This window comes from Paramisgurnus dabryanus, chromosome 1 (assembly GCF_030506205.2).
Source record: "Paramisgurnus dabryanus chromosome 1, PD_genome_1.1, whole genome shotgun sequence".
Lineage (NCBI taxonomy): Eukaryota > Metazoa > Chordata > Actinopteri > Cypriniformes > Cobitidae > Paramisgurnus > Paramisgurnus dabryanus.
Genome location: NC_133337.1, coordinates 18181655 through 18208909, shown reverse-complemented (window position 1 = coordinate 18208909; position 27255 = coordinate 18181655). Strand labels below are relative to the sequence as shown.

General features: G+C 38.0%; 1 protein-coding gene across 1 annotated transcript in view; it reads right to left on the bottom strand.

The window, feature by feature from the left end:
• chrm2a (cholinergic receptor, muscarinic 2a) overlaps positions 1-26967 on the bottom strand; it is an 81026-nt gene extending 54059 nt beyond the window's left edge. Inside the window, exon 1 of the mRNA XM_065273418.2 lies at positions 26622-26967. The gene's annotated coding sequence lies outside the window, so the exon portion shown is untranslated. The remainder of the gene's footprint in view (positions 1-26621) is intronic.
• Positions 26968-27255: the final 288 nt, after the last annotated feature.

The window sequence follows — 27255 nt, the reverse complement described above, 5'->3', positions numbered from 1 at the left end:
TTTATTTTGTTGGCAGCCAGAAATCATTAGTGTGCAGCCTATTAAAAACAACGGTAAGAATTACGCTAACGTTAGCTGTTTTCATATGGTTATTGCTGAGAGGTTAGTTATAACACAATGTTACAATTAACCTTGCTGAGTGAAAATATTGTAGTGTTTTAGTCAACAAGACACTGATTAAGATGACATAATATTGGTTTTGGTATCTTACTCACCCAACTCAGAAACCGAAAAAAACATATGATGAAAAAATTTACTTACATGCCATCAAAACACTCGTTCAACAATAACTCTCTGGAAAAACATACATTTCTATTAATTTGCGGGATATCGTCGTTTGGCAGTGTGAAAAAAAATAGGAAAAACAAAACGCTCAACCCTGTGCAACAATGTAAACGGTCCATGTTACAACTAACCCCGCTTCAGTTTTTGCCCCGCACACCCCTTTTGCATTCAAACAATATTTGGAGGACCCCCAGTAAAACCACCTAGGGTTCGTGGATCCCTTGTTGAAGACCCATTCTTTAAGGTAAATTGGCTTAAATAGTTTTTTGTTATTGTATCTTGATAACTTCAATATGTAAATGACCCTCGGGTGTTAAAGAATTGCATTCCTCGCATCGCTATAGTGTTTGCCCTGACGTCTACATAATAGTTCAAACTCCTTTAATAAGTTGAAAAAAACCACGACATGGCCCTTTCAAACCAAACATAAAAACATGGTCTAATGGTTTGCTAGATAAGCTGTTCTCCCAAGCGCAGTTCAGTGTTGGAACATTTGTGGGTTAATGAGGTGACTTTGGGATTTGCATTTTCTATCTGACAACAGTGCCACAGATTGTAATGCAGGGCATCACCATGGCAACGTCTCCTCCACATCAGCCTGCTTTAGGGCAGGTTAGTCAGTTGTGTTGTTATGGTGAAGGCTCGGCACTGGACACCAGAGCCAGAAGCTATCATCGTGACACTGAGAGACCCTGAAGGCAGTGACCCTTTAATAAATATATGCTCCTGTTCTAAGATCATATCAAGGGATCAGATGGTGTGAGTAATAAAAATGAAAAATTTGATAACTTCATTATCAGGCACAGCCATACTCAATTTTTTTTAGAAGAAACTCTGGCACTACCTTTACTTAATATCGTTCTGCTCCATTAAAGTTGATGAAAACGATACTCTTACATGACATACCTCAGTGGTCAGGGTGACAATAAATGTAATGGTTACTTCGCGTCTGGTTTAAGTGTCCGCATGGATGAATAAGATTTGAGATTTATTCTGTCTTGAATGTTGGACACTGTCATGTCTAACATTTTATTTGCTTATTTTCCCTGTTTGGTTGTCTGCATTGTGATCTTTCTGATATACATTTTATTCGGCTCAACATAAAAATGTTTTGCTGAACTGTTGTTTTTATATTTACATTTAGCAGATGCTTTTATCAAAAGTGACTTACAAAAACAGCAAAGCTATTTGTCATAGTAAAACAACGAAAAAGCCATTACAAAGTCTTATTCAACATACAAAGTTTCACAAATCATTAGAGATACAAACGCTTTAGAGAAAGACAGAACATTAGATTCGATTTTTTATATTTAGGTGTTCACGTAAGTGTTTTGAGATGTTTTTTGAATGTTGTGAGAGATGTGGCTGAACGGTCAGAGTTTTGGAGATTTTACAAGCAAGGAATGGTGAAGGTAAATGAGCAGGAGAGGGATTTTGTACTCTTTAGTGAAGGTCTCACAAGATGTCTTTCATTTGCTGACTGCAGAGTACTGGATGGGGTCTAGATGTGTACGAGGGATTGGAGGTGTTTTTAATTATTGAGAACACCGATATACGATACTGATATACGATACGCTTTAACTTTTGGTGCATAATGAAAACCCTGTCTACATTTCTAGAGAAAGATAAAAAATTGAGCAAAAAGCTGAAATAATAGCATTTTTGTAAAGGGCTTCTGTTATGCTACGTACACACCAAGCGCGTAGCATCGCGTTGCTCCCTTTAGATTACTTGCGGATTTAACTTTAAGTCATGCAAATTTTTCACAGTTGAATATTTTCCACTTGCGCGACGGCGCATTTGAGGCAAATTTTTCGTGGCAATTGCGCCACCCAATTCGCGTCATTCACATCAGCCCGTGCGAGGACGCGTTTGATCGCGTCTTTGCATTGACTTTGTATGTAATCTACTCGCGCAAATCGCTGATCTCGCGTTTGGTGTGTATGCCCCATTAGAGATCAGATTCAGAGAGATGATCAAAACATACACAGAGCTTTTACTGTGTTAAATGAATGCTTCAGTGTTTATAAGTTGGCTAGATGGTGGATAATAGTGGAAATAAGGATTGCCTTAAAAACTTGTCATTGGCAGGAAAGCATTTTCTCTAAAAAGACAAAATAACTCATCAATGGTGGGGAAAGGGTTAAAAGACTTTGGAAGTTAAAGTATGTTTTGTCATAATACAATGTACTCGTATTTAAAAAAGTGGAAAGAAAATGTTGTTTCTCATAATATAACAGCTTTGAGTAGTGAAAGTAGTGAAAAACACATACAAATTGTATCAGTATAGTCAGTTTTTACGTGGATGCAAACGTACGCACACGGTCGAACGCACAGCCTTGCAAAATATAGTTTGTTTGACTTGTACAGACGTTCTAAATGCAATGCATCTCTTGGGGTACAAAATATATAGGCGAAAATTGTGTCACGTAGGGTTGTGCAATTAATCGTTTTTGATTTCAATTTTTGATTGAAACAAGATAATCGTGATTGTGCGACAATTATTGTGCAATTATAAATTGTGTGCTGCTGGACCGATGTGTTTGTAAGGCACCACTGCTTTGACAAGTGTAGCCTATTGCAACACTTTCCTAATAAAAAGGTTAAATAAATGCAAGTAATTGTGTAAAATAATCGTGATTAAGATAAAAATAAAAATAAACCGTGATTATGATTTTGCCTTTTAATCGAGCATCCCTAGTGTCACAGACCTTCTTGTTTGCTTAAAAACGGGACTATACTGCAGCCTTTGGGGTCTCCAGTGGTTTATAATCTGTATGTGTGAGAACATGAGAGTGAGAGACAGACAGGGCAAGCTTACGGTCTGGGGATTTTGCTCTGTGAGACATAATTAAATCAACAATGAAAGATTTGCAGAGAGCAGCCCTTTAAAATTTAATTTTCTTCTGCAAGACGTTGCATGGCAGCAGGGAAGATCTCTGATAGATGCGAATAGAGAAATCAGGGTTAAGCAGAGGTTAACATCAGGAAACAATCCCTGGTTTCAACTAACAAACAAAGCACTTTGTTTAAATGAGCTGCAAATCTGGAAGTAATTATTCATTCATCTGGATAGAGCCGTTAACTGATGTTAGAGCCGTTAACCCAGGTTAGAACATTTTACAGATTATAGTTTCACTCTCTTCACATACTAAATGCATGTTAACTCATTAACTAATTTAGTATCATTTATGAAAAAATAATACTTTATATAATAATAATAATAATAATAATATAACATCATTTGAAAATATAACAGTTCTTCAGTTTCATTCAATAACAAAACCTTTAGATAAAATATTTCTAATATATAATACTGGATACAATAAATCACAAATACAGTATTTGGTATTTTGTATTTTATTGAGCGCTGTAGTTTTAAATTAGCTAGCTGTTTGCTGTTTACCAGTGAGCATACTGCTAATATGAAGCTCTTTTGAAAACATTAGACAGCTTTAAGAGTATAAAATGTTTATCCGAGCCTGACTTGTGTTGACACTTTGAATTTGCATATGCTGCCTAAATGTTATCTCAAAAGAAAACGCATTAAGCAGGCGTAGTAAACACCCTTGACATATGTAATGTACAAGCACCTGTTGTGTCCTGAGACAGTAGATCAGAGCTGATCAGTGCCAAGATCTTCATTATGAAGACCTGCTCCACTGAATGTGAAAGCTGCATTTGCCTGAAATTAAAAGGCAGCGCACAAACCCGTCGACTATCTGCGGGAAGATTTGACAGATGAAAGCTGCTATCTGACATCTGAGATGGTGCTGAATTATTCTGAGACTTTATTCTATCAGAGGGGTTTCTGGACACAGCTGGGAAATGCTGATGGTGTTTTGCATTCGGAGAAATCTTTTGGATGTCATTTTGTTTGCCAGTAATTCTGTACTGGACCCCCACAAGAAAAAACAAACACAAACTCACATAAAAAAGCTATTCCTGAGAATGAATGAACTGGACAATAATGTCACATCAGTATGCAGAGAGCATGCAGTGACCGCCAAACAAAACCATGTTGCGTGTCTGTTGCGGGATTAATCCGGCGTGCTGCGCGTTTATCGGCATCATTCAGAGGCGGGCAGGGAACGCAGGTGCGTGACGGTTCTGTGCCTGTCTGATAACTCTCACTATTGTCCAGCCTCACACAGTGTGACGGCACCAATCTGCTGTGAGAACAGTGGATGACCACGGCTGCTCAAAAATGCTCTCTTAATATCAGCACAGAGTCTTTAGAGAACATCAAGACTATTTTGCACGACAGATGTGCGTGTGTGTGTGTGGATTGCAGCTCGGGGAGAGCATTTACAGATATTCTTTTGAAAAACTGAATTTCTCATTTTGGTGTAAAGAGCTGCAGCAAGACAGCAAATTCCCTTCTGAAACTTTCTGCCTGGTTCAGCACTTTTAACAAAACGCTGATCGAGCTGCATATAGAAACATGAACAGTCAGTACGAGTTCGGCAGGCGCACAATACTAGTGATGAAAATGTCTGAATGTCACTGAATTAATCAAAATTTCAAAGTGTCATCTGCAAACAAATGAAGCTAGAGCTATTCTCACATCTCACAATGGTGGAGACAGGGATTTTTCATAGGGGTAGCAAGGCAAGGGTCAGCAGTTATTCTGGGGTGGCACATAAAATATGATTATGCAAACAAAAATGTCAATCATCCAACCTTAAAGTCCTTTTTTTGAGTATTATAGGTGCCTAAATCACAATGATGTATATCATGCAATAGCTACAATACTTTAATTTTAATTCAAATTAATTTAAACTCATATTAAATTTATAGTCATAATTCACTCTCATGTTTTTTCAACTGAACTTTTGAAATTCACTTCAAACCAGAATTCATATCTCCCTTTGCTGAAAAAACTATATAAAGGCCAGAAAATCATGTCAATTATGTAGGCCACTGAAATGCATTTTATTATAAGAGTCATTTGGCTGCTTCTTGCTGCTTCTCCTGAAAAAGGATGCTATAGACTGTTTCAGCAGTAAAAACATAAACAAATTTCTTTCTTTTCAAAAGTGGAAATCTGTGCTTTTTTGGAAAATCTTGTGATGCCTATCACTGCAGGTGTATCACAAGAGTTTCACGATCCAAACTTTATCATAGACATGATCAAGGTACTCTAGATCAGTATTTATACAATATACAAGTCGTTTTCATTTTAAAAATGCAATTCCAAGTAGGTTGGCCGTGATTATGTCCATGGCAACATGATCTCACAGAAAATCGTGTCATAGTCACAAGAAATTTAAATAAATTTATTAGTGTCCATGGTACGAAATTCAGCTTTTTTGTGCCTTTTTGTGTCGCACAAATTTCTATAAATAGTTTTTCATGTCCGTACCACGACTTTCTTTTTCATGTCATTCTATGTATTGTTTTCTAACCCCCAAACCCCCCCCCCCTTTTTTAAATCATTGTCATTTGGGGTTTGGGTGTACTTTTATGTATTGATTCCTACATGTTTATCTTCCGCTTTTAAATCTATTCTTGCCGTGAATTGGGATTAAAGTTGGGGTTTGGGTTAGGATGTCTAAAAATGTAACAGAAAGTGATTCTAACCTCAAAACACCAAGCGAAAATGGTAATAAAATAGGAAAAAAACAATGACAAAACAATACATAAAATGACACGATAAAGAAAGTCGTGCCACGGATATGAAAAACTATTTATAGAAATTTGTGCGAGTGACATGAAAAAGACATTCGTGCTTAAGGCACGAAAAAAAGCTACATTTTTTGTGACTATAACACAACTTTCCGTTAGATCAGTCTGGTCTATGGTGGACGTGGCCACCCCTGGCATCCGCCAGTGCTCACATCTAACTTTACTTTTCTGAAACATTTATTTTTTTTCAAATACTTTATACAGTGCATCCATTAAAGATCATCATCTTGACACTTGCTGCTTTTATAGTCGGTTCCTCTCGGGTGTAGTTTGTCTCATTAACTCTACAGTATTGACAACCTCAGTGACTAGAAACTTTTAGCTTTAACTTAAAAAAGTCTCTCTCTTGCTTCATCATTTAAAGCTAACAATGCCAGATTGGATTGGTTTGAAAGGTGCGCTTGTGCTGGCTTTCAAATAAATACCACTTTGACATTTTGTTATATAATGCAGCGATATTCAGACGTGTCTAGGTGTGACTTAAGTGTCCAAATACTGGTGGTGAGAATGGACAGGATCTTTCTCTTGTCTCTCCCTCTCTCTCTCACTGTGAGTTTTTATTCGTGCACTCTCTTCACATTCTGGCAGGATAATAGTGGCCACAAATCATCCCGTAGGCTTCACTGGGCAGGAAATTGATGTTCTTTCATTTCAAAACAATGGAGAGCCTTATGAGAGGCCTGATGATGTCATAACTCCAACGGGTGACAGGTTTGGGGGATGCTGGGACAGCTCAATCAATCCCAGCATGCACTGAGGCTGTCAGTAAAACGCAGGGCCGATGATCTCAATCACACGAGCACATACGGCTGTAACACAATGTTGTAAAACTGCTGCAGGTTGTTGAAGTAACTAAGGTGTGTAAGCGTTTTTCTCACGAAATCCAGACTTAGAAGGTGTCCAGCATCAGATTTTTTAAAAAGCCTTTGAAGCCAATTTTTTCTTGCACATAGAAGATTAAGGTCTGAACTTACCATAACCATTATTTTTAGAGGATTTAAAAAATATTTGCTATGGAATAATTTACATTTTTTAGATTATCATTATCGAAAATTATCATTACCACAACACAATATTACATTAAATGTATGCATTTACAAACTAATGTTTCGGTAATGAGAACTAAAAAGTTGTCTAAGTACTATGACAAACAAAATTTTAACTTTTATCTAGAAAAAAAAGAACTGCTTCCCTGATAGCCATCTTGAGTGTAATAGTCAATTATGTCCCTTCCAATTTTTTTTTTGAAAATGTTAGTTCCTTAAGGGCACTGAAAAAAATGATTCATTCAATTTACTCAATTTTTTTAAGGTAAGTGGTTGCAATCAATTTATTTAAGCTATATTTAAACATAAAAGATTAGTAAAGTAAAATAAAATAAAAATAAAAAAACTTTTGTTCAAATGTAGCTTAAATAAATGGATTGCAACCACTTACCATAAAAAATTTGAGTAAATTGAATGAATCCTTTTTTTCTGTGGGCTTAAACAATGACTGAAAATTGTTGCGGAAGATGAGAAAATTGGTCTTGGACACATTTATATTCCTTATTATTGTCTCTACATTTACCAATGATCACCAAATACCACCTTTCGTTACTGTAAATGTTTATATAACAGGCTATGAAGCTTTTTATTTTTTAGATTTTTTAATTATAAATATTTCCATGTCGAAGAACCCAAATCCAGTCATTGCGGTAATGAAAAATTTTCACTTAAAGGCACACAAGGCAAGTCTGAGTATTATTTATCTACTAGCTCCCCCTAGTGTCTGGGAGTAAATGCTTTCTATATCTGAGACTATACGAGACTGAAGGACACCGGGTCGGATACAGCGAACTTGCAAGTGGGGTATTCTTCCTACAGACGGTAGGGGCGGGCGAGAGAGTCTTCATTCGTCATCTAATGAGTCATTTAACCATATACCAACTTACGAAGATGATTTATTAACATAAAAATGCTGCCTTGTGTCCCTTTAAATGTGGAAAAAACACCAAAAAATTTTTTTATGATGTCATTTGAAATCATGTGCAAAATAGTACATGAAGAGATGTTTGTAATTGTATGCTTCTTATTTTGATACTCTTACTTTGCATTTACATTTTTTATCAAAATGTTTCATGACACCTCATAAGTCTAATTTCGCGAGAATCACCCGTAAAAATTCTGTTTTATGTAAAATAATCAAAGTGTCCACTTTGTGCATTTATGTCTGCGTGTGTCATCGATGTACGTTATTTGTACAGATCTTTTATTACATTGCTCTGACACAGGAGGAGATTTTTGTCTGACATCACTTATGCCACATCAGATATTGCATAATGTTAAATAACCCAATTTTTAGCAGACCCTGTGTTCTGGTATGAAACGCCAGCATTTCATGATCCACTTGATCAGTAAAATCCATCACAGCATTTATTTTCCTCATTGAATATATCTCATTACATTCATATGTATGTCACAATATGCACCTAAAATAGGTTGGATAAAACCATTTCACGCTGATTTTAAATAAATGCAATGTTTCTGTAGCTCAGTTGGTAGAGCATCTTTGCGTCAGCAGCAGCACAAACAGGCTGTGGCTTTAATTTCCCAGGCAATACACGTACACATGAAAAATGTATAGCTTGAATGTAAAAGTAAGTAGCTTGGGATAAAAGCATCTGCCAAATGCCTAAATGTAAGTTAATGTAATGTGCCTGTTACAAAAAGTTTGGAGTTTAAATGGTGAGCAGGTATATAAAGTCTGATTAAAGGCTGACTGTGGGCCAGATGTTCTGGGTTAATTACAGCACATATAAAGCTCTTAAAATCAGCAGCGAGCTCTCCGTGTGGAATAAATCGTGATTGGAGGCTGATGGCCCTGGCAGAGGTATCGTCTACCGGCTCCGTCTCACTCTCCAGGGGAAAATCACAACGATGAAGCCTTGCTGACCGCTAACACGCCAGGAAACACTTCAAAGCCACTGGACACATGTGTGACCGATGGCCCTTTCCTGCCTGTCAGAGATGAGAGGGAGCAGCAGCAGGAATCTCTCTCTCTTTTTCTCTCTCTCTCTCTCTCTCTCTCTCTCTCTTTCTCTCTCTCTCTGTCAGGTCTATGGTTATGCTCGGCTGATTGTTGAGTGATGGTGGACCGTGAACAGACAGGAAGGAAATCCTCCGGCACACACACACGCACTGTCACCGCTCCATACTGATGCCAAACCTCAGATACATGGCACAACTGGACAAGATCATCATCAACACAGCTCAGATGAAAGCAAGGCCATGTTTGGATGCTGCTCACAATGTTTGTGCTGTGTATACATTTGCTGTAAGGATGAAATCCTCAGAAGCTTCCAAAAACACGCAGTGCAATACATTTTTATCGACTTGAATCGACAGGATATCAACGGGATATCAATCCAATATCTACTTCTTCTTTGATTGCTCTCCCAAAAACAGTTTGACAGAAAAGTCGGATTGAAATTAATTTTAATATCTAGATAAACATTATGAGGTCACTTCATAATTATGTTTCACTAATTGCTTACAATAAGACTGTAGTGAAGTGTGCAGTATGTAGTGTGTGGTGTTCAGTACTCAGATCAGATCGTGACTGCTGCTAACTCAACAGCAGACCTTATATGACTTTATTGAGAAGTAGTTTCTGTGATGTCTGTAATATTTCAACTCTAAATATAATGTTTTGACGTGTCTGTGATTACATTTGTAAATGTTTCTGTTGTCCCCCTTTTCTGAAACTCCTGAGTTGATAAGATAACAATAATAAACACTGAGACGGATTGTGTGCAAAGTTTTTGTTATCTATAAGAAACAATAGTTTTATAAATAACGGTGTTATTGTGTGTATGCAGTGCAGAAGATCGAATGCACCACCAGTGATGTTTGGAAAGAGTTGTGACCCCAACAAAGTGCAAAGCAAACGTAAGTAATTTCAAGTTTTTTTTTTCTTTTTTCTTTTTACTTTGTATTAATTCATACGACCACACTTCCATTTCCTTTCGCGTCTGTGACGTTGGGATTAGTGGTGGAGTTAAATTTTGTACGAACTCAGACAAATCAGACAATTCCAAATTCTTGCATAAAGACGAACACTGCATAAAGATGGAGTGTATAGAATAAGCTTTTTACTTTTTGTTACAAAAAGTACTGGTATTAAAGCAAAGAATCACTGTTACTATTAATATTGTAATACTCTTCTGCATGTAACTCTTTCCCCGCTAAGAGAAAACGCTTCCCTGCCAATGACAAGTTTTTCCGTCAATCCATATTTTCACTATTATTCACCAGGTGGCGCTCTTACCCAACTTATAAAACCTGGAAGCAATCCCTTAGGGCAAACAGTAAGAACTCCGTTTATTTTTTAATGATCACTCCGAACAACCTGATCTCACAAATTTCCGTGGTATAGGCACTGAATATTTTTCTACCTCAGACTTTCTTTTCCGTGTCATTGTCACGGATTGGTTATTCAACTGTTTTGTCCTATTTTTCTTACCATTGTCGCTTCGGTTTAGGGTTAAATTTACACAAAATGACATCCCTATCCAACTGTAACCCTAACTCCAGGCGACAATAGTTTAAAAATCTGAAAATATTAAAAGTCTGAAAAAAATAGTATAAACCAATACTTAAAGTGACATCCTAACACCAAATCTTACCCTAAACCGAAGGGACAATGGTTTGAAAATAGGAAAAAGCAGTTGAGTAACCAATCTGTGACAATGACACGGAAAAAAAAGTCCATGGTATGGCCACAAAAAAATGCTGAGACCCATGACAAAGATAAATGACCAAAATATTCCGTGACTATACCACAGAACTTTGTGAGATCATGTTGCTCTGAATTTGATCTCTTTCAAAAGTCCTTCACAAAAATGCAATTATCTCAGCTTTTTGCTCAAAATTTTTTATTTTTGAAGAAACCCACCCATATTTGAGAGGTGATAAAAAGAGAAATAATGGTAGGATGAAAGTTTTTCTTTTTTTTGAAAGCAGAGGGTCTGTTCTTTCATTTGATATAATATATGTTTATATATTTAAAGACGAACATTTTCTGGAAGGCATTAAACTTTTGTGTAAATAATAAAAAATGCCGGCGCTAGTTGGCAACTTTTAAAAAAAAAGCGCTGGTGGGGAAAGAGGTAACCTTATTGCGACTTGAAGATGAAAGGAATTGCGTTACTAAATGTTCAAATTATTTTTAATGGGGTTACCTTTAGGTTTAGAGAGACCAATATTATTCTTGTTATGTAATCCACATCTGACATTATACATTTTGATACACTGATAATGACCCTTCTGGCTTCAGTACAGATTCTTTACAGTCACTCGCTAGAATACCACAGAAATTTTTCCATAATCTCTGCTTGCACTGGACGCTGTGCTATTCAGGCCGGGGGCGATGTACTGCTGTCTGGAGATGTGAATGTTAGGATCGACTGCGAGTGTGACAGCGCTGAAGCTCTGGGGAATAACCTCTTGCTCAACACCTCTCCATACCTGATATCTAAACTGAGCCCGTAATCCCAACCGGCAGATCGGGCTGTGGGGAAACTGGGCCGTTTTTAAGAGCTGTGCATAAACTGTCGTTTTAGTGTTACTTTACTGTTAGACCTAGATGTGGCACAGATAATCGTATCCACCACAGTACCTGTTCTGAATCTGCTTTTGTAACTGTTTTTTTGATACTTTAATTGTGGTTTTTGTCAGTTTTGGGATATGCGAATGAGTAAATAATGTCAAATTTTTTACTTCTGCACTGTAAAAAATTGTCAATTCAGCTTACTACTATTTATCTTAACTAAAGATGAGTTGTTACAGTATAACTACAGATGAGTTGTTATAATTTATCAAATATAGTTGAGAAAAGTCAACTTAATTTTATAAGTTGTAGCAACTCATCTCTAGTCAGGATAAATAATAGTGAGTTGACATGAATTGAGTTGATTTTACGAAAAATTTAAGGCAGCAACGATTTTTTACAGTGTGGGTGAACTATCACTTTAACATAGCAATCTATAATGTCAGGAAAACTACATGTTAGTGTCTTAGAAGCTTTTTAGGAGCTCTGCAGTGTTTCCAGCTGTCTGTATGTGATGCAAATGTCTAGTCTTTTCATTTAAATGCAGTTTCTTTGGGTGAAGGCTTTCATTTTCCTTTCAGAGCAACACTAATGGTGTAATTACAAGACCTCAGTATGCTCAAATATACTGCACACTTGAACGGGTACACTGCGAAATCCTTTTAAAATGAATTAAATGTCATAAACAGGCCTAATCTAGTGAGCAAAAACATCCGGCAGCATACAGCTCAACACCAGCTGAACCTGCAGTTTGAAGATCTTCAAACAGAAACAACATCACTATTAAAAAAAACCCTGTAACGTTTGGTAAAAGTACTGAGAAACCCTACAAGAAACAGGATTATCAAATAATCTTGCATTTGTACTGCTCATCTAAGAGAAAAAAGCTGAAACAGTCAGAAGCAAACATAACTGCTTGGCCGGGATATTTCATCAGAAAGTGAAGGTACACACACACACACACACAAACACACACAGCATCCCTGTGATTCACAACTCTGATGTCTCAAAGTCAGAAGAGTGCAGGAGGATTTCAGGGCAATAAGAAGCAATATCCTGAGGATCAACCTCTGGAGACTTTTTAAAGGGGTCTATACAGGTCCTCCACACTTAGATTAGCTTTGTACATTAATGTTTAGTTTTTTAGAAGGCAAGACATATAAATTTACATACGTTTCAGTATACTGTATTAAAGTCCCTCTAAAGCAGTAATTCTCAAAGTGTGGTCCACCAAACCCCCTCAGTGGTCCGCCGAAGGATGACCTAAACTAGGCAAGTGTTTATACAATCGTCACTTTTTTAAGTAGATTTTTAATGCACTTGCAAAATTGTGATATCAGTTCTTGCCTTTCTGTTGTAATAACGTAAAAATGGATCGATGGCTAAACCACAGAGGAGTCAAAATAAAAGATCAAGCGTCAACTGAGAGCAGCTAAAATCCACAGATCTATTAGTTTTTAAATGTAATAGTTTTTGTTCATGTGTAAAACCCCTGTAATTTTAGTGATTTTGGACTTTAAGGGGAACATTTTGTTTCAGTATTTTATTGTTACCATAATTACAACCATATACTTCATATACCCAACACCTCAGTTTTGAACTAATGGCTCTTTGGAATGACATTAAGTGGGACCTAGGCTGTTATACTATGTTTAATTGCAGTTGTTTCCACACGTGCAGTTTGTTGTTCATAATTAAGCTGCAACTCATTTCACATTTACTTTTTCAGATGAAATAAAATAATAATTTCTGAACGTAGCATTGCATTTGTTTTTAAAAATTTAGTTTTTGACTTGAAACAGTTGCATATTAAACTTTAACTTAGCTTAGCTTATCCTTCCTATTTTGTTGTTTTTTGGGGGAGTGTTAGGTGGTCCTCAGAAAAAAACTGGAAGATAAAGTGGTCCTTGGGCTGAAAAAGTTTGAGAAACACTGCTCTAAAGTCAGACATTAAATGTCTTATTAACCACCCAGCCAAATTGGAATGATAAATAAATAAAATAAGAACGGCAAATAAATAAAATAAGTTAACAAAATCTTGGAAAAACATGGATACTCTGCTCTCAAACGCTGGGGGTGTGTCTGCTGTTGGCGCTGAAACCACACTGTAAAACCAAACAGTTAACTTAACTCAAACCATTTAAGTAAACCGGTTGCATTAGGCCATTTTAAGTTTTAAAACACATAAATTTAAGTACTGTGAACTTGAGTCATGTGCAATTATGCACTTATATTTAAGTAGTGTGAACTTAAATATAAGTGCATAACTGCATATGACTCAATTTGTTTAAGTTCAGAGTACTCAAATGTATGTGTTTTAAAACTAATGCAACCAGTTTACTTAAATGGTTTGAGTTGAGTTAACTTTTAAGTTTTACAGTGCACGCCCACTTAAGGGAAAGCTGCTGTCTCTCTCACATACCTGTCAACATTGGGATACTCTTAACTTTCAAATACATCTACAACTTGAATGGATGCTCGCTATTGTGTTAGGGGCGGGGCCATGCTCGGCTGCTCATGTGGGTTACTGTTTTGGCCCTCCTAAAAAATCCTGAACTCAAAAATGGTGAAAACTATTTAAAGGGACAGTAAGTAGGATTTACCCCCATTTAGTGGTGAAATTGTATTTTGCATTCAAACCAATAGTGCTCTCTAGCACCTCGCTTTTCCAAAAGCTGGTTCACATGTTCTGAATTAAAATGCGTTGTGGAAACGCTTTGGTAGGCTAGTGCTTTTTGTCCCTCTCTGCTATTATAGTTTGTCAGTATGGAAGCCTCCTTGGACTTACCCATTCAATGTAAGTAAAGTGAAGAAATGACAAGCTTACAAAGAAAAGTAATTTCGTGGCAGATGTCGTTTGACACCAACGAGGACATATTTATAAATAAAGAAATTGAATTTGATTAATAAAACACTTAAAATCCTACTTACAGTCCATACAATCTAACTCTGCAATTCAGTACTATATACTTTACAGTCTTCGTGGCGTGTTTCGGCAATGTCTAACAATTATAATGTGATTAAAAACAATTTTCAAGATTGACTTTATGGGCCTTCAAGCGTTTACTCACAAACCTGTTTAATCTTTCGTTTGTAAAGATGGAAAGACTTCAATGAGTCCCATGAGATTTAAAAGAGAAACCTCTGAGCAATAACATTTTGTGCGCATTAATATTTAATTTATATCATTTTATATATTCGGTACAGTATAAATTGTATTTAATTTCTAGTCTGTTGCAGCACAAACTGACAATTTTATCACCTGAACAGAAAAAGCATCGCGGCTTGCTGTAAAACACATACTAAAGATGGTCACCGTGGGACTGAACATTTACGTCTCCAGGGTGAGTTTTTGCTGTTGCTTCATATTTCAGCCATGTTTGGTGGTGAGAGAAGAATATTGGTTGATACCGAGGCTTGATTTTCTTTTATCGTTTCATCCGGTCTCTCGTAAGTCATTGACCGGGTCGCAGTGTTTGTACTACAAGCGTAATAAAAGCTGATGGTACAGGAATAAAATTTTGCTCCTACGGGCGTATGAGGCCTCAGGGTTCCATCCTCAGTTCTTGTCTGTTTTTCAGATGGGTTACTGGGGTGACTGGGGCAATCTGCCGCCCCTGGCATCTCCCCAAGCAATTCAGAGACTCTTGTTATTCTGAAAACTGTGGATCAGGTGACTTCAAACCTGCAACTAATGCAGTGAAGAGAGAATTACTGACTGAGCAAACACATGACAGTCTGGTGCTACTGTATGTGTAATCCTGACCTCCAGACATTACAAAAGGCCTCTTCCATCATTTTGCTAGATTTCAATGTTTTATTTGTATGGTTTCTCCTGAGAAATACAAAAAAAAAGAAATTTTGCAGCTATATTATACTATTAAAAGTAAAATATTAAAATGTAAGCAGTCTGGACGACTTATGGCTGTATGTGCACCAAGACTCCTGAGGAAATACTCTATAAAACATTTCCAGCCATCGGAAGTGTTTGTTGTCTCCTGTAATTGTAAGGTGAAAGACACCTCAGAGATTTTGTCATTGAGTTCCTCGAGAGAAACCCGTGCAATATTACCCGAGGGTGAGCTCAAGATGACAAACGTTTATGTTTGACTGAACTTTCCTTTAAAGTGTTTTCAATTCATTTCAGTTTTCACACACAGGCTGCTGTGAGTGCAGGTCAAACATTCCCTTCTGAATGTAGTTTTATTAAACACTGTTTTATCTGGACATTACTCTCATCATTTCACAGGTGAAATCCTGAAGGGAAGAGAGAGAGAGAGAGAGAGAGAGAGAGAGAGAGAGAGAGTTCCTTCTGTCTAACACTCAGCAATAGACCCTCGCTCAGTAATGAGGAGGTGGAGGAAATGAGCGACTGAATGTCTGGAGGTGTAGTAGATGGAGCTAGAAAGAGATGAATTGCTATAGCAGATAGATAATTGGATAGAGACTCTCAGGAGAAGCACATCAGGATGGGTTGTGTAATTAGAATGGAGGAGTGTGTGAGGAATGTAAATGTTTCTGGGTTTGGGGTCTCATGAGGTTCCTCTGTCCTATAGAACCACAGGTCCATCTGTCTGCCTCACCTGCTCTGAGTAACAGCTGTTGCTTTGGTTTGGGGTGTGTGTGTGCACTTCAATGTGTCGATGCTATCGCACGTAATGCCTGAAGCGTGCGAGATCATGAAAGCTTCTAGCTATACAAGCTCGATGTTGCATGCATTTGCATCATAAAATGTCTAAATTCAAATTATAATGCGACTTTAGGGTATTGCGTTCTCAGCAGTGTGAATGTTAATGTTAACCGAGTAACCGTCTAAGGAAAATCTCACTGTGCGGTTTCCTCATGCTAAACTTTAAATAACATTATACTTCCATTTAAATAAATGGGGATTTTCATGTGTCCACTGTTTGCTCACGTGCTGTTCATCTTAAAATGCTTTACACTCATTTTTCTCTCTTGCTTTCAATTTTCTCTCTATCTTTGGTACCGTTGGTCTTAATCCTTAAAAGATGGACAATACTGCAAAATTGTACAGCATGCACAGGCATCTTTGCTTTTAAAGCCAAAATAATCCACCCATGAGAGAGAGAGAGAGAGAGAGAGAGAGAGAGAGAGAGAGAGAGAGAGAGAGAGAGAGAGAGAGAGAGAGAGAGAGAGAGAGAGAGAGAGAGATGTGTATGTGTGTTGTATTGATTATATAAACACGCAGAGGAAAGCAGGTTGATGACCTTGTGTTGGGTTGTGTCCAGCTCTCTTAGATCTCTTTATGCACTTTAAATGAAGAATAAATGCCGGCCATGAATACTGATGCCAGGTGGACTGTCTGACAATATATACTTGATCCAGTCCTAAACCCACATTAAACCACTCTTGATCCTGTTCTAAACTAACCTTAAGCCTGTATCAAACAAGTCAGAGTGCTTATTAAACCAGGTAGATTTATAGGAGTCAATAAGTGGGAATTGCTGAATGTGAATACAGGATTTACTTAATGCTTAATATAATGTATCAGTTTCAATTTAAAGATTCACACATAGAGGCAGATATGTCTGAATCTAAACACAGTTCAGTTGAAATATACAGTATATATACAGTGAGGAAAATAAGTATTTTAACACCCTGCTATTTTGCAAGTTCTCCCACTTAGAGTTTATGGAGGGGTCTGAAATTGTCCTCATGTCCACTGTGAGAGACATAATCTAAAAAAAATCCATAAATCACAATGTATGTTTTTTTTAAAGGGATAGTTCACCCAAAGTGTTATTAAACCCATGATTTACTCACCCCCAAGCTGTCCGAGTTGCATATGTCCATCTTTTTCAGACAAACACATTTTCGGATATTTTATAAAATGTTTTAGATTTTTTAGTTGATTAACCTCTTCAACCCTGAGGACCCTGTCCCTGGTCCAGAATTTCGTATTTTGACTTAATATAAAATATTCTTTTAATCTTTGATACTCCGTCATGGACCCCAGTACCACATATGAGATACTGTTTGAAAGCTTAGAGTCTCTACTTTCTGCAGATATGCATCACTTTGACACATCTTTTACTGTAAGAAAGTTATTTACACTTAATTTACACTATCACCCCCCCCCCCGACAATTTATTATATGATTTAATATTCACATAATTCATATTTGTCAAATATGACAAACATGGGCAAGTCTTATATCAAATGAAAGCTCTCTTTCTCAGGAATAAGGCTACAATGTTATTTTTGTTCTATTATCAACACTTATCCAACAATCATCGAATGAATAATAAGGTAAAAAATGGTCTTTTGTAAACATATGTGAAACTTGAGTGTGAACTGCCTCAGATAGCACATATAGCCACAAATGATACATCATCTTTTATTTTAGGTCCTACTCTAAACAATGAGTCCATTCACAGCATTTTCTTTGGTTGTGTGCATATATAATCCCTTGCTATTTATTATATGTGCAAAACAAAAAATTAATATTTATATGAAAAATGTATTTTCGCACCCTTCAGTAAAATAAGAATAACTTTTGAATGCGACATGCTAAAGAGTTCATTCTTTTTTTATGTGTTTACTGTCTGCTGCTGGTAACCAGAACTGTCTGCAGTCTGCTAGAGCACCCAGAACCAGAGTTATACACTATCAAAGACAGTATTTACAACATAAAAAAAGAAAATTTGGTGTTTCATCATATGAAAAACAACATAAATAAAAAAAATTGTCACAAACAGCAGCTTTTTGTGTAACTTCAAAGGGTTTTCTGCAAAATGATATAAAGATATTGCATTTATTCCACTGTATGTGGTTATGGGAGCACTTGTTTTTAGGCAGAAATTGTATACAAAAAGCGTATTATTCCTCCATCAGTTGGAGTAAAATAACTTTTGCATAGATTATGATAGAGAAAAAATTCCTTTTTCCTCTGTAAGCTGACAATTGCTGGAATCAAACAAAACTGTCTGCAGGGACCTGAGATACCCAGGGCCAGAGTTATATACTTTCAAATAAAAACTTTAGAAAAAAAAACCTCAAAAAGCGCCTATTTATTTTTGTGTTTATTAGAGGACTGATATCACATACAACCATGTTTAGCACTTTCAACAGTGTTTTATGTAATTTCAAAGGGTTACCTGTAAAATGATACCAAACTTTTGTATGTAAACCTCTGCATGTATGGGATGCTTTGAAATTGGGTAGGCCAAATCCAGGCGAAAATCCCCAAAATAGCTTCAGGGTGTAATATTACGGGGTCCACTCATAGTCCACGACCTCAGAAGTCCAAAAAAAGTGCGTCCATCCTTCACAAATTAAATCCAAACGGCTCCAGGATGATAAACAAAGGTCTTCTGAGGGTAATCCGCGCGGTGTTGTTGTAGAAATATCCATATTTAAAACTTTATTAACGAAAATAAATACCTTCCGGTAGTGCCGCCATCTTAGTCGCGTCCGCATTCAGGATGAGAGCTTATACGCAGCCTACGGAGGCTACTCTGCTGCTGCTCTGTGCCCCCGCCCTCCGAATTTGTCATGTGTCACTAAGAAAAGTGCGTACACTACGCGAATACTCTCTCCTGAATACAGAGGAGTCTAAGATGGCGGCGCTACCGGAAGGTATTTATTTTCGTTAATAAAGTTTTAAATATGGATATTTTTACAACAACACCGCGCGGATTACCCTCAGAAGACCTTTGTTTATCATCCTGGAGCCTTTGGATTTAATTTGTGAAGGATGGACGCACTTTTTTGGACTTGAATGTCGTGGACTATGGGTGGACCCCGTAACATTACATTTAATCAACTGAAAGATCTAAAACATTTTATAAAATATCCGAAAAATGTTTTTGCCTGAAAAACGATGGACATATGCAACTCGGACAGCTTGGGGGTGAGTAAATCATGGGTTTAATATCATTTTTGGCCGAACTATCCCTTTAACTATTTATTTGTATGATACAGCTGCAAATAAGTATTTGAACACCTGTCAATTAGCTAGAATTCTGACCCTCAAAGACCTGTTAGTCTTGCCTTTAAAATGTCCACCTACACCCCATTTATTATCCCTAAATTAGATTCACCTGTTTGATGTATTTAGCTGCGTAAAGACACCTTTCCACCCCATACAATCAGTAAGAATCCAACTACTAACATGGCCAAGACCAAAGAGTTGTCCAAAGACACTAGAGACAAAATTGTACACCTCCACAAGGCTGGAAAGGGCTACGGGGAAATTGCCAAGCAGCTTGGTGAAAAAAGGTCCACTGTTGGGCAATCATTAGAAAATGGAAGAAGCTAAACACGACTGTCAATCTCCTTCGGACTGGGGCTCCATGCAAGATCTCACCTCGTGGGGTCTCAGTGATCCTAAGAAAGGTGAGAAATCAGCCCAGAACTACACAGGAGGAGCTGGTCAATGACCTGAAAAGAGCTGGGACCACCATTTCCAAGGTTACTTTTGGTAATACACTAAGACGTCATGGTTTGAAATCATGCATGGCACGAAAGGTTCCCCTGCTTAAACCAGCACATATCCAGGCCCGTCTTAAGTTTGCCAGTGACCATTTGGATGATCCAGAGGAGCCATGGGAGAAAGTCATGTGGTCAGATGAGACCAAAATAGAACTTTTTGGTCATAAATCCACTAAACGTGTTTGGAGGAAGAAGAATGATGAGTACCATCCCAAGAACACCATCCCTACTGTGAAGCATGGGGGTGGTAGCATCATGCTTTGAGGGTGTTTTTCTGCACATGGGACAGGGCGACTGCACTGTATTAAGGAGAGGATGACCAGGGCCATATATTGTGAGATTTTGGGTAACAACCTCCTTCCCTCAGTTAGAGCATTGAAGATGGGTCGAGGCTGGGTCTTCCAACATGACAATGACCCGAAGCACACAGCCAGGATAACCAAGGAGTGTCTCTGTAAGAAGCATATCAAGGTTCTGGCGTGGCCTAGCCAGTTTCCAGACCTAAGCCTCAAACTCCGTGTTTCTCAGCGGCAGGCCAGAAACCTGACTGATCTAGAGAAGATCTGTGTGGAGGAGTGGGACAAAATCCCTCCTTCAGTCTGTGCATACCTGGTGAAAAACTACAGGAAACGTTTGACCTCTGTATTTGCAAACAAAGGCTACTGTACCAAATATTAACATTGATTTTCTCAGGTGTTCAAATACTTATTTGCAGCTGTATCATACAAATAAATAATTAAAAAATCATTGTGATTTCTAGATTTTTTTATTTATTTTGTGTCTCACAGTGGACATGCAACTACGATGACAATTTCAGACCCCTCCATGATTTCTAAGTGGGAGAACTTCCAAAATAGCAGTGTGTTCAAATACTTATTTCTCACTGTATATATATATATATATATATATATATATTAGTTTTCATATAGGACTACAGCTGCCTGTGGTGTTTTTACAAATAAAGAAAAAAGCAAACAAGAGACAGACCAAATTTACACTATCAGATTTTACTGATGTCAGATCTTATTGTACACGTGTACACAACAGAAACACACCTGAGATCAGATCTGATTTAGTTCCTTTTGAATTTGTCTCTAAATCTTTTTTTTTCTGATATCTGCTTATCTGACCTGCATCTACAGATTTTTATAGTAACGTTAACGCTCATGTTAACTATTTGCACGCTTAAAATGTGTTGAACAAACTTTTCCATTTACTGTATGTAGGGGTGAGATACACAAACACAGGGTTAATTGTAACGCAGCTACTTTACATATTTATACAGGGCTGAGCAATCTGTGCTTTGGGTCTTTTTCTCTTACTGTCAGAAGATGATCTCCTGTGAATTTGTGAAATGTTTTGATGTGTTTTGGTTAAGATATTAAACAAAGAGTGTTTTGGAGGCATGGAAGTAAATTGATTTCTGAGTCACCAAAACCAAACCTTATATTTTTTTAATCACGGTGTTGTTACCTAAAACATAACTCAATTTTGAAACATGTCAGCAACTCCTAGTAACTGATAGCTGGGATTGAACTTTTTTTACGGTTAGTTGTAACATTAAGCCTAGGTATAATGATAATGAAAAACACTAAATAAATACTAAACACTATTCATCAAAATAATAACTGTTAATACAATATCAGGGGAAATAACTGACAAATATGATATTTTTTAGTCTTTATGGTTGGATGGTTAGATGAAGGATCATGAATGGATGAATGTGTGGATATTGTAGGCAGATATATAAACAATATCCACCTTTAGTATATAGAAATAATTTGATTAAATAATTTGTGTTTAAACTACATTTTGTAGCAGGTGTTACAACAAACCCTCTGTCTGTTACAATGAACCCCACCTATGGGGTAGGTTGTAACATATGCACTCACTTTCGGTGTAATTGTACGATAGCGGTAGGTCACGCATAAGTGTTTATTTGTCGCAAAGATGTGTGTGTTGATTGAAAAAATTATCCTATCTGATATGACTCATTCAACTTAATTATTTTTTGAATGATAGAGTCAAAGCCGAAAAGTGCACCGCTCTCCCCTACTTGTGTAAGGTTTGTTTCTGTCTAAATAAAAATGAAACATAAATTTATTCACATATTAGTAGCTGTCTCATGCCTTTCCCCTATTCTGCAACTCTGCATCCCCAATTATAAACTCGGTTGTAAATGTATGCGGAGAAAGGCGAAGTTGACCGGGTTTGTCCAGGGGCCCTTTGCGGTTTTACTGATGCTCTGAACAACCTTTAGGCTCTCTCTCTTTCTCTCTCTCACACACACACACACACACACACAGTTTCCTCTCTTCTGTCAGTTCAGCTTGTGTCTGACAGCGTTTGTGCCTCTAGAGTTCTGCACAAAGAATATCAGATGTGAAATGTAGAAAAATGCCTCAAACATGCCGCGTCGCACACCCGGAGAGATGAAGATCAGCCGAGTGTGTCAACAGGCCGACTGCACGCTCGCACACACACATACAGGGCCTCAGCGTGTGCCGTTTAAGACAGCTGCCCATGAGGGCGAAGAGTCGTGTGTATCCCTTCTCTTAATGTCATAAAGTTCATGTGTGTGTGTTTGTGTGTGTTTTGCTTGTGTTGGTAGTAAGGGTCACGCAGCTCTTGGGGAAATAACTGTGTGTAATTTCCCTTTATTCCTGTAGGACTTCCAGAATGATATTCATATAGACGGGAGATTGAAATCTGGCAACTGACTGAAGATGAACCCTGATCCAGAAACAACACTGTGAAGGTGAACAAGTGACGGTCAGTGGCTGTCCTAAGGTAAAATCAGACACAAAGTCACTCCTGTCATGTAATCCTGCCAACCCAAACACAGATGCTCGCTTACATCAGAATCCACCACTAGTGATGATTATGTTATCAGTTTAATCCATTTACTAATCCTCGTGTTTAGAAAATTTAGACTTAATCTAATTATAAATACACGAAATGGGATATTGTTACATTTTTACACAGTATGTTACATAAGTATTGTAATATTACACAACATTGCATGCATATACAGTACACACAGGAGTAACCTGAAGCAAATTTGCATGTATTTTCCACAAAGAGACAGTCACAGAGAGCAATAGAGAGAGACAAATGACAGAGGTTATGACACCTGCTGTGAGAAACAGATTGTGATGAGATGCAGGAGATATTCAGTAAGGTTGAGTGTTTGTGAGATTGTAACTGTTTAGTTCGTCTGAGCGATTGTGATTCTTTTCTTGTTATTATAATAAATAAGGACAAGCACTTCTTCAGTTAACCTCTCACACACGGCCCCACACTCACACTGTCAAGGACAGGCAGAAATCAGTCGATGACTTTGAAATCCACCAGATGGTTATATTCAAATCATACGCTCTATGTCTCTTCACTTTCTTATTTCATATTGTTCACATCATGTTCAGTTCTCAGAGATATGCATTCACTTACTCTGATAAATGGCTTGGAAAGCTGTTAAACATTCTGGTGTGTGTATGCATGCGTGCAAGTGTGTGTGCATGCTTTGAGAGATGTTGTCCATCAATCTAATTCTGAGCTGGTCTCAGTGGTCCTGTTAGTTCTTCTACCAGAAAATTACACATTACAACTCCATTCCCATAATCCATATTCACCATCTTATTATAAACTCCAACTCTTCCACTCCACTAAAACTTTGGCAAGCTGTAAACTTTTGAAAACTTGTGTCCACTGTGAGCAATCCACCCTCGCACTGACATTAAACTCTGAATGGCTGACATTAAACAGTTTCACTGAACTGCTAAACACAAAACCCGGTCATGACACACACTGAGGTCAGAGGTCAGTGGGACCGGCCCCACGCTTTATACTTTTTCTTTGAGCCGGAAGGTTCCATCACCTCCTGAAAGACTGTCGGCCTGGTTTAGAAAATACAGACACTGTTTGGAAAAGGTCACACGCACATTCATTCAGTCTTGCTGCGGCTGCTGCTTGTTATTGTGTGTTGATGTGTGTACAGAAGAGATAATTATGTCTTTCTTTCACCAGCTTAACATTACTGTCACCCAAGCAGAGAAAGACACTTAAAATAGACGTATAGAATGAGAAAGTGCGTAATGATGAAGATTAGACCGCACAGCACTCCTGAAGCAGAATATTACCTGCAGGTAAACACCGAAAATAATTTGCCGCCTTTTGTTGATGCATTTTATATAAAAACAGGGTCATTTGAAGGGGTTCCCCAACGAAAACTAAAGTTTAACTTTCACTTTGTTATGTGTACAACGGTCAATTGACAGCCATGTACTTCATTGCTATCTGGGACAATTCAGGCTTGCTTGTTATTACACTACAAATGCACCATGGTCACAAAAAACTTTTGATCACCACAGAAAACTGTCTTCACCAGTATTTAGAGCTGACCACTTATGACCGATCACCTGAAACAGCTCATAAATCATTAGATCAGACATGGCAACTTTAGAAGCACTAACATCGATAACCTCAAAGCTATCAGAACTTCAGTTTTGAGTTCAAGAGCTCTTAGGTGTGTTAGCCAGGCGTTCACACCTTACCTGTGCCACTGTGCGCATCAGTGGGCATCTCCGTGCGCGCACTGCTCTGCATCTACCCTTTAAGCCGCGCTCTAACGCACCAGAACAAACCGGGCAGCTGGTGAAAAAGCAAACCTCCTCGTTGTCAATCAAACCTCATTTTAAACGTGCACAAGCAATTTTCCCAGACCAGCGAGTGTTACGCGTGCTGATTAGTTTCAGTCCAAGACCTGCGCCTCGTTACGCGTTTAATCTGATGCGCATCTGTCCCATCCACGGCATGCAGACTGAAATAGCAGAGCACTTGATCAGCGCCCAATCCACTTATAATCGATTTGTGCAATAATCAATCATCTTATGAGTGCCCGTGGAATCGATACTTAAATGATCATCCGTCGTTAGTGAATCTTACAGGAATCATTAAGATTTAAAAATAGCAAATTAAGGTTGAGATCGAAAACGGGAACGACCGACGCGTCGCGACGCGCTTTGATTCTCAATGAGATCAGAAATCTGATCAATTTCACTCGCGTGTTCTGATCCATGAATGGAGCAATAGAGGAGAAAATCTGTTTTGTATTAGAAAGCTCCCAACACATACGATTACAGATGCAAAAATTACATTTTCAATTAATTACAATTAAACCATATACGGATATTTGAGGAATGTGTTCAAAAACCCTGATAATCGTCTGATAATCAGTGTATTATTCGTTTTTTAGAAGTGTCTTGTCATCTGCATATGGGTCTTAAAACATTAGGACTAATTAGTGTCTTTTGCGGTCAAGTCGGGGTCATAAAGCTTCTGGTTTTGCGCGATCGTCTCTATTTTATTCATAAATTAACCATACTGAAAATTGAGATTTATTTTGGAAACGAAAGCAAACAGCCAGCCAGCTGTAGAACCTGATTTTATCAGAACTTCATGACCTTTATTTCTACCTTTATTCAGTAAAGAAAACTAAAATGCGCATTAGACAATTAACTCTCCTATGCGTAAAATGGCATTGCTCTGCGTAATGCAACAAAAACGTTTGCGAGGATTGATCGATATTAATGCTCCGTGTTTTTTTTATATCACAAGGATTTAGGGGATAATAAACGAGGTTTTTGAATGCTGTGAAACTGAGTGCAAATCAAGCATCAGATGATCATTGAGGTTTGTTCATCACATCAGCTGGAGATGTGAATCAGTTTTACCGACGAACGCACGCACCCGTACAGTCTTTCCCTGGATTATTCAGAGCAGATATATAACGGACCATTTAGATTGTGTACCAGTTACATAATTAATCTGTCCAGTGATTGTGGGTTTGAAATATGTCGTGTTAAAGTCCCTTTAGGTTTTAATTTGTCTGCGTAAAAACTTAATTAACGCAATTACGCAATTCATGTCCTTTAATACCCTTGTTGTAAGTTTCAAAAACAATATAGAAGACAGACTGCGAGAGACTGAATGAAGCCAAATCCAGAACAATTTTAATTGATTTGTGCGTGAGTCCCGGCGGATTTCAGTCGGTGCGCAAACGGGATGATTGAGACGGTTTTCGCTTAGGATGTAAAAGCTTTACTGATAAAATCCTAAAAGGTCCTGAAGTGGGTTTCAGGATTGATTATGTTATAAAGCATGTAAGGGGGTCTCAAAACAGTTCAATCAAAGCAATGGAGAGATTAAACCTGCTGGGTAACATCGATTTTTGGTTCAGTAGAACATTACACACTCCAAAATACCTGGGATGAACCGACTGACTGTGTAGATATTAACCCAGCAAAGTGAGATAAACTAAAACTACCCGACGTGGTGACAAAACAGGTTTAAACTAATCATTTTGAATTGTTTCAAAGTTTAAAGTTTTGAAGGCAGTATGGATTGTTTGAGAAATCTTGGGTAGGCTATTTGTAATTTTCTTGTTGCGCGTTCTTTCGTCTGGTCTCATGAAAACATCAGATCGGTTCGGCTTCTCCGTGTTGTAATGAATGTTCTTAAACATTGGCAAAGTGAATAAGTAAATTGCAGCAGACAAGTGTTACCACAAGAAAAGCGCGCGCAGTTCTGTGGAGACTCTCACCTACCTGCTCTCAGTCGCTCTCGGGGTCTTCGCTCTCCGGGTCGCAGGTGGTCTGTGGGTCCGTTTGGTCACGCAGCTGGACGTCTGAGGACATGATGCTGGACGGCTGGAGCTCTTCTCGTGGGTGAACGGGAAATGAGGAGTGGAGGTGAGGACTGGAGAACAGGAGGGAGGGGAGGAGACGCAGGAGGACCCTTTCCAGCATCATTCTCACATCTCATCAACACACTTCACTTTACATGCGAGGGGGGGACGCGTAAGACATGTATAACGGTTTAACACACACGCATAAATGCGTTTATGCAACACACTGCACTGCTAAAATGCCGCTTTTTTACTTAAAGCAAATAAGAATCATGTGATGTTTACGCCCAAAGTAGCCTAATATTTAAAATGAATGAGTACCACGATTCGTGGTTTATGTTGAGTGGGTTTCAGTACCATGGACAGCGCGTTTACATCCCGGGTGGGTCGATGCGATCGGCGAGCCGCGCGTTAACGCGCTCCAACGCTTCTGGATTAAACGGGATTTGAGCTTCGTGCTCAAACGTGCCATGACTGCGCAGCGCGTCCCCGGAGATTTGTGTCGACACTAAAGCATGAAAACCTTTTGGCGAAAAATGTACGGCTGCGCCTGA